This window comes from Apodemus sylvaticus, chromosome 9 (assembly GCF_947179515.1).
Source record: "Apodemus sylvaticus chromosome 9, mApoSyl1.1, whole genome shotgun sequence".
Lineage (NCBI taxonomy): Eukaryota > Metazoa > Chordata > Mammalia > Rodentia > Muridae > Apodemus > Apodemus sylvaticus.
In genome coordinates this window covers 102,685,890-102,693,914 of record NC_067480.1, presented here as the reverse complement: position 1 = coordinate 102,693,914, position 8,025 = coordinate 102,685,890, and the positions used below count along the sequence as shown (strand labels likewise).

At 36.8% G+C, this 8,025-nt stretch overlaps 1 non-coding gene across 1 annotated transcript; it reads left to right on the top strand.

Moving 5' to 3' along the window:
• Positions 1-670: 670 nt before the first annotated feature.
• On the top strand, positions 671-774 carry LOC127693211 (U6 spliceosomal RNA). Its single transcript, XR_007979662.1, has one exon. It is a non-coding gene; the product is annotated as a U6 spliceosomal RNA (small nuclear RNA).
• Positions 775-8,025: the final 7,251 nt, after the last annotated feature.

Sequence of the window (8,025 nt, the reverse complement as noted above, 5' to 3'; positions counted from 1 at the left end):
TCATATTTCAGTGATTTGGCCAGCTATAAGCTGCGGTGCAGATGTGAACACTCCAGATGGCTGTGATCCGACATCTTATGAATGTGTCACAGACCTACTGTTAGAAAACTGAGAGGTTGTTTGTTTTTTTTTCCCATTCTCTTATGAGAAAAATATTTTCTTCCTTCCTTTTATGATATTCTCCTTATCTTTATGAAAGCTTTTGCTACAGCAGTTCTCTACAGGTTCTTTTTAATAACTCTGTAAACTGCTCCACACTTCCAGAAAATATTTTATATACAGTTTACACGTACACCCCCTGAGAGAAGAGTGTAGCAAACTGTGGCTTACTTAATGGGACATATAAATTTAAACTGGATATCTTGTGCATGCATATTACCTTAACTTGTAAAATTTCTGGATTGGAGTATTAATATTTTAGGATATATTTCTATACATATTCTTTGGAAATATTTAACTTTGAATATCCAGTAGTACGTAAAAAAAATCTTTCTAAAGTTTCTTGTGCTATTTGCTTTATGCATATAGTTAGTTCTATGCATGATCCACTTCTGTTTATAGTAGCTACAAAGTATATAGTCCCTTAATTGATTTGAACTGAAAGTATCCTTGCCAGTGACTTATAGTTTAAGGTAGGGATGTCTATATTACCAAATTAGAAGAACAGATAGTGCTCACTTCAGCAGCACATATACTAAAGTTCGAATGATACAGAGATTAGCATGGCCCTTTTGCAAGGATGACACACAAATTCATGAAGCATTCCATATATATATATATATATATATATATATATATATATATATATTTGTGGAGCAGAGACTGACTGCCCCACTTGGAGATCCATCTCATATATAGTTACCAAACCCAGACTCTACTGTGGATGCCAAGAAGTACTTGCTGACAGGAGCCTGATATAACTGTCTCCTGAGAGGCTCTGCTGTTGCCTGACAAATACAGAGGCAGATGCTCACAGCCAACCATTGGACTAAGCACGAGGTCCCCAATGGAGGAGTTAGAGAAAGGACCCAAGCAGCTGAAGAGGTTTGTAGCCCCATAGGAGCAACAACAATATGACCCAACCAGACCCCCAGAGCTCCCAGGGACTAAACCACCAACCAAAGAGTACACATGGAGGGACCCATGGCTTCAGCTGCATATGTAGCAGAGGATGGCCTTGCTGGACATCAGTGTGAGGAGAGGCCCTTGGTTCTGAGAAGGCTGGATGCCCCAGTATAGGGGAATGCCAAGACAGGGAAGCAGGAGTGGGTGGGTTAGTGAGCAGGGGGAGGGGGATGGGATGGGGGTTTGGGGAGGGGAAATGAGGAAAAGGGATAACATTTGAAATGTAAATAAAGAAAATATCTAATACATAAATAAGTAAATAAATGCAATAAAATAAAATAGTAGAAAGCCAAAAAAAAAAAAAAAGACGAACAGATAACTCAAAAATGACATGGATATTATTTTATGATTGGCTAGAAAACAGGACAGAAAATGAAAAATTCCTTATGATGAAAATTTTGAATTCCACATAGTATTGACAAAGGAAATGCACACATAGTAAAATGATACTTATAAAATACTAACTTGGTAATTTATATATAAAAACAAGGGCTTGGATCTATTTTGCTTAAAATTTGCTTTAATTATGCTATTTTGCTTTTCTTTTTATCACAATTATCAATTCCTTTACATTTCTCTTATATATACTTTGGGAATTTCTCTAAAAATGAATAATCTTACATCATTCAGTGAACTAATATTCCTCTAAACATTCAGCACACACAAAAGCTACTGTGTCTACACATATGTGTGTATAATATATATGTATATACACATATATGTGTATATACATATATGCATATATGCTTACAACTTCTGCATACTATCATGGTGTTCAATATATTTTAGCTTTTGTTTTATATATACATATGTGTATATATATGTATTCATAAATAAATTACATATATACATTTTATAATATATGCATTTTTATACATGCATATATATTACAAAAGCTAAAATTTATTGAATTTAAATATGTATATATGCATATAAATTATACCTATATATGGGTATATAAATTATTATATATTGTATGTAATTATGCATATACATATATGTATTTATACATATATTTATATATATACACATATATATAAAACAGAAGTTAAAATCTATTGAACACCATGATAGTATGCAGAAGTTATGATCGCTATCAATGGCCATGTTTATTTGCTTACATTTTGGTAAGTTGCTCATCAAATGCTAAGATAGACTTCAAATTACTGACAACACTGATGGAAAGAACAAGTCCTCACTTAGGATCAGGAAAATAATAAGTTAAAAACTTAAGTGATTTTGACTTTATTTGAATAATTATTTACACCATATGACTGGTCATGTTGACAATCTACTGTCTAAATGTTTATGCTTATACCGATCCACCTGGCCTGCTGTCAACCTTGATTAGAGAACGTTTTTTTTTTTTTTTTTTCCGCAGTATGCTGCAGTCAATGTGGGGATTCACAACTGATCAAAGTATTGAGAACAAGTGACTGTGAGAACTAAGGCCTAAATGGGACATCCACATCAACTTCCCGTCTGCCAGCCACCACCAGACTCAGGGACTGTCACTAAAAGGAGGCAAAGAGGTTGGGGAGGACTGCAGTGAAAGACTGTCTTCTCTTGGTGACATGAGGACTGTACTCATGATATCATAGAATATGTTCCTACCAGCATCCATGAGTTTGGTTCCCAGAATCCACAGCAGACAGCTCATAGCCACCTACAATTCCAGCTTGCAACCGATAGTAATTCTAGCTCCAGAGGCCCTGACACCTCTGTTTTGTGCATCCACACCCATATGCACAATGCACCCTCTTCAGCACATACACATACACGCAGAATTCAAGATATGTCCAAAACCAATTTTAAACTGCTATATGGAGTCAAAGCTTCTTAATAATAATATTTATATAATTTTAAGGAAATTTACATGTTTGCAGGAAAATATGCATGTCATGGTATATGTCTCTATTCACAGCCCTACAGATACTAAGGTGAGGATAAGGGCTTTGAAGTCAGTGTGGACTATTTAGGAAGACCTTGTCCAAAACAAAACAAAACAAAACAACTAAACAAAATGAAAACAAGCCAAAACAAAAAATGACAAATCCTATAAGCCATATTTGCATATTTCCAATTTATTTTGAAATGTGGTTATTTCTGTTGTGGGAATTCACAGTTTGAATGAAAATACAAAATGAATCCATGTGTCATGTTCAGATAAGGCTATGTCTCCCGGAGGTTCATGCTTTCTTGACTTTGTTTCTGCTGTTTGGTGTTGGGTTAATATCTGTCTTCACTTGATGGACTGTCAGTGTAGTGGACTCCTAGAACACTTGTGCCTGAGAGAGCACAAAGGGAAGTTACCAGGAGAAAGGAAAGAAGGAGGGAAGAAAGGAAGGAAGGAAGGGAGGAAGGAAGGAAGAAAAGAAGAAATAAATAAGTAAGTAGGGTGATTTTATTATTTTAATGCAACATATATTCAAAGGATATTACAGCAAAATATATTTTCATTGGTGTGCGTGTATATATGTGTTTATTTGTCTGTCTCTGTGTCTCTGTGTGTTTATGTGTATCCTTTGTGTGCCTGTACTGTCTGTCTGTCTGTCTGTCTGTCTGTCTGTCTGTCTGTCTCTCTCTCTCTCTCTCTCTCTCTCTCTCTCTCTGTGTGTGTGTGTGTGTGTGTGTATTACTTGGTCCTGGATCCTCACATATGCTATGCAAGAGCCTTCACCACCTCTGACTCAAACCAATTTATGTTGTTGTTAGGCCAATACATCTTAAGACCTAGAGAGTTTACTTAAGAATCATTTCATTGAGCATTATTGTGCTTTAAAATTTAGTCAACCAATATTATTCATATGTATTTTATGTACTTTAGCACATATATGTGTATACAAACTTAGAGACTGAATATCAACTCAGTAAACAGTCATAAATTTTATCTACACATGTCTGTACATTTTTCACAAAAATTGAAAATATTAGCAATTTTAGATGCAAATTCTTTACAGGAACTTTGTTTTTAACTTAAAAATAAATATTAGCATAACTCATACTCACAAAATTGTGCTTTTAAGATTTCTCAGTGTAGGTATGCCTTCGGTGATTTTGCATTCCTTCTAATCCATACCTTATCTTACCTCTCTAGCCCCAAATCATATTATTTCAATAGAAGCAAATTAGTGGCAGCATTATTCATCTCTTAGAGCTCTTGTTCTGAATGCTTTATTGAAAAAGAATTATCCTTTTTGTGTTGTGAATTTACTTCATTGATATTTATCACAAAAACATTATAATTAATTACAGTTTTAGTTGTAGCATCAGTAAATTTTAAAAAACAAATATTCAGAATTTGTAGACATTTCTTTTATTTTTTTATTTATTTAATTCCTTCTATTGTATTTTATTGAAAATAGATTGTCTTCATATAATATATTCTGATTATGGCTTTCCCCTTTGAACTTTCAAGTCCCTCCTCCTCTCCCATTGGATCTGTATTCTATGTCTCTCCATAGTAAACAAACAGACATTTAAGGAACAATAATAAAATAAGATAAAATAGAGCAAAAACAAACAAACAGAATAGAATAAAACAAGCAGAAGATGAGATCGGGAATGTTCAGGGTGCTATGTCTGTCCAGCCATAGACTGCTGAAGCCATGCTGATGTCCACGGACTGTGCTGCCATGGGAGACCATCTTGTTGTTCTTGGCCTGTGATGTGGCCTAGGGCTCTTTTGCTGTTTATTGTCTGAGCTTCAGTCAGAGATCACATCGACATCTGAAGTCCAGGCTGCTAAAGGAGGCCATTTGAAAGTCCACAGAGGTCCGTGGTCTACGCTGTCTCCTAAAGCTTCATTGATGTCTATGCTCTGTGCTGCCATTGACAGTAAAGGACAAGGAAGCTATTTCTGCAGTGGTATCCATGACTGTAGACTCACAGTTGAGGAAGAGAATCATAGAAGAATTCTGCAACAACCCTCCAACCACCTAAACCCTAAACCCTTACCCACTCCCCCACTCCCCATCTCCCGAACCCCCCTGTTATCACTGATTGGTAAATAAACATACCTTAAGCCTATAGCTGGGCAGAAAAGATATAGGTGGAGTTATTTGGTTCCTGGCCTTGGAGTCAGAGAAGATCATGAGGAAGAAAAAAGAAAAGAAGGTGGAGAGAGGAGAGACACCATAGGGTAGGTGAATTATGAAACCATGACCATGAGGACTGGCCAATTGGAGCTAAGATCAGTTCAGATAGAACATAGCAAGTTATAAGTCATGTTATTGATGAGAAAGTAAATTCCAATAGCTTAGAGGGTAGATATCTGCCCAGCTCAAGTGCTATAAAGGCTTATTATAATTATAAAGGTTGTGTGTCTTTTATCTGGGAACTGAAAGATCAAAGGCAGATTAGAAACCTCCAATTTGAGATTAAATATTAACTTTAACAGGTGAGTGTTAATAGAAAGGAGTCAGTGGTTTTGTTATGATTCTTGTGATATTGGAAGGAGAATGACTAAAGGACATAAAACATCAAATTTGTTTCCATACAAGGACTAGGGAAGCAAAAATTGCCAACATGGCTTCAGATAGTAACTACAGATTATTAAAATATTCTTTATAATGGCAAAAATATATATGCATATATCACATACATATATATCTTGTTCAGTAATGATACTTGTTCTAAAAATTAGTGAGATATTGAATTCTAATAATAATAATAATACTCCAATGTCAATTCCAGAGGCATCACTACAGAAGAAATGGGCTGCTTGAGTTTAAGGCAGCAGTAAGATTAAGGGCCACGGTGCAGAGAGGCGTGGTCTTGACTATTTTTTTTCTTAGATATTTTTTATTTACATTTCAAATGTTATCCCCTTTCCTCATTTCCAATCTGAAAATCTCCTATCCTATCCCCCCTCCTGCTTACCAACCCACCCACTCTTGCTTCTCTGTCCTGGCATTTCCCTATACTGAGGCATGGAGCCTTCACAGGATCAAGGGCCTCTCCTCTCATTGATGTCTGACAAGGCGACATCCTCTGCTACATATGTAGCTGGAGCTATGAGTTTCTCCATTTGTACTCTTTGGTTGGTGGTTTGGTTCCTGGGAGCTCTGGAGGTTGGTTGATTTACATTGTTGTTCCTCCTATGGGGTCGTAAACCCCTTCAGCTCCTTGAGTCCTTTCTCTAGTTCCTCCATTGGGGACCCTGTGTTCAGTCCATTGGTTGGCTGTGAGCACCCACCTCTGTATTTGTCAGGTACTAGCAGAATCTCTCAGGAGACAACTATATCAGGCTCCTGTCAGCAAGCACCTGTTGGCATGCCTAATGGTGTCTGGGTTTGGTAACTGTATGTGGGATGGATCCCCAGGTGGGGCAGTCTCTGGGTGGCCTTTCCTTCAGTCTCTGCTCCACACTTTATTTTGGTATCTCCTCCCATGGATATTTTGATCCCCCTTCTAAGAAGGACTGGAGTATCAATACTTTGATCTTCCTTCTTCTTGAGTTTCATGTGGTCTTTGTATTGTATCTTGGGTATTCTGGCTTGACTATTAACTGTTGGATAGCAAATGTGTCAACACCAAACTCTACCGGCTTGTTTTTTTTGTTTTTTGTTTTTTTTTGTTTTTTTTTAATTTTTTTGCTCTTAAGATCCTGGAAATTGGAACACAAGAGGAAAGAAATGGGTCTAGAGGGGTGGACAAGATCATGCACATCATCATCAGCTCTAGTGGTACCCATCTAGTCTTGTAGTCCTCACTCAGGATGAAGCCTGAAAGTTGGGGAAGAGTGGTAGGAACCACTGCCTTGCCTTTTCCTTGTTACTTTGAGTTAAAGGAAATATTGTCTGCTGAGAGCATGTTGTACCAAGTCCTCACTAAGATCAACTTTAACACATGTGGAGTAGTTATAGAGGATCGGAGTAAACACTCCTTTCAATAAGCCCGTTAACTTGTAAATCAGGATAAAAGGAAGAAGACTGCCAGGTAGACAAAGGGTCTGGAAACAGACCAGAAGAAAAACAGCTGAATAATTTACTATTTAATCTGAAAATGAGATAATTCTGGTATGGCCAAGAAGTAGGCCTAACACTAACTAATGACTTATATTGATAGGTAGACAATAGACTTTAAGGGAAAGTTCAACAAATTGGGAACCCACTACCTAACCAATACAAAAATTTCCCACAAGACAAAATAATTGCTTTCTTTTAGGGTAATGAGTTTACAGTCCTTGTAGATACTCAAGCAGAGACTAAATGGACACTTTTAAGGAGTAAGGCATGAAAGATCATGAAATCTGGTCATAGCTGCATTAAATGATCTGTAAGTTTTTTCTAAAATTTAACATTGTACGTTTCTAAGAATGTGACAGAATTTATGCCTTAGGTATAAGGTCTGTATTGTTTTTAAAGCATTTTCTCATGTTCCATGGTAATGGACTATTTCTTGAGTAGGAGAAGAATATAAGTGGACTTTGCATTTCTCTGCTCGTTGAGACCATCAAAATCCTTGATCTTATAGAATCTAGAAAAATACATGATATGCTAAATTCTGAGTGACCTCTTTTTTATGACTTGTTTTGTAGAAGCCAGCTTCATTTCTCATCTTGTAAGAAGAAGTTAGCTTAGAGGCTGCTGACCCACTTGGACCTCTTTACAGTAGAAAGCAGGGTTTTTCAGAGTGCAGTCTGGGTACTGCTTAACTCAACCAAGCCTACGCTGAAGCTTAAACATTTCTATTCCTGGCGCCACCCAGGGGTGTGAGAAATGAGAACTTTGGGGTTGGCCTGAATCCTCATACTAAGCAAACCCCTTACACTCCACAGTCACATTAAGTTGATGAGAGCTTGTCGTAGGTTTACATGGTTATAGGGTTCTGTATGTAAAGATTTTATTTTCATGCTATCCACTACATAAAGGCTCTATTCTTGTGTGATATCTGGCA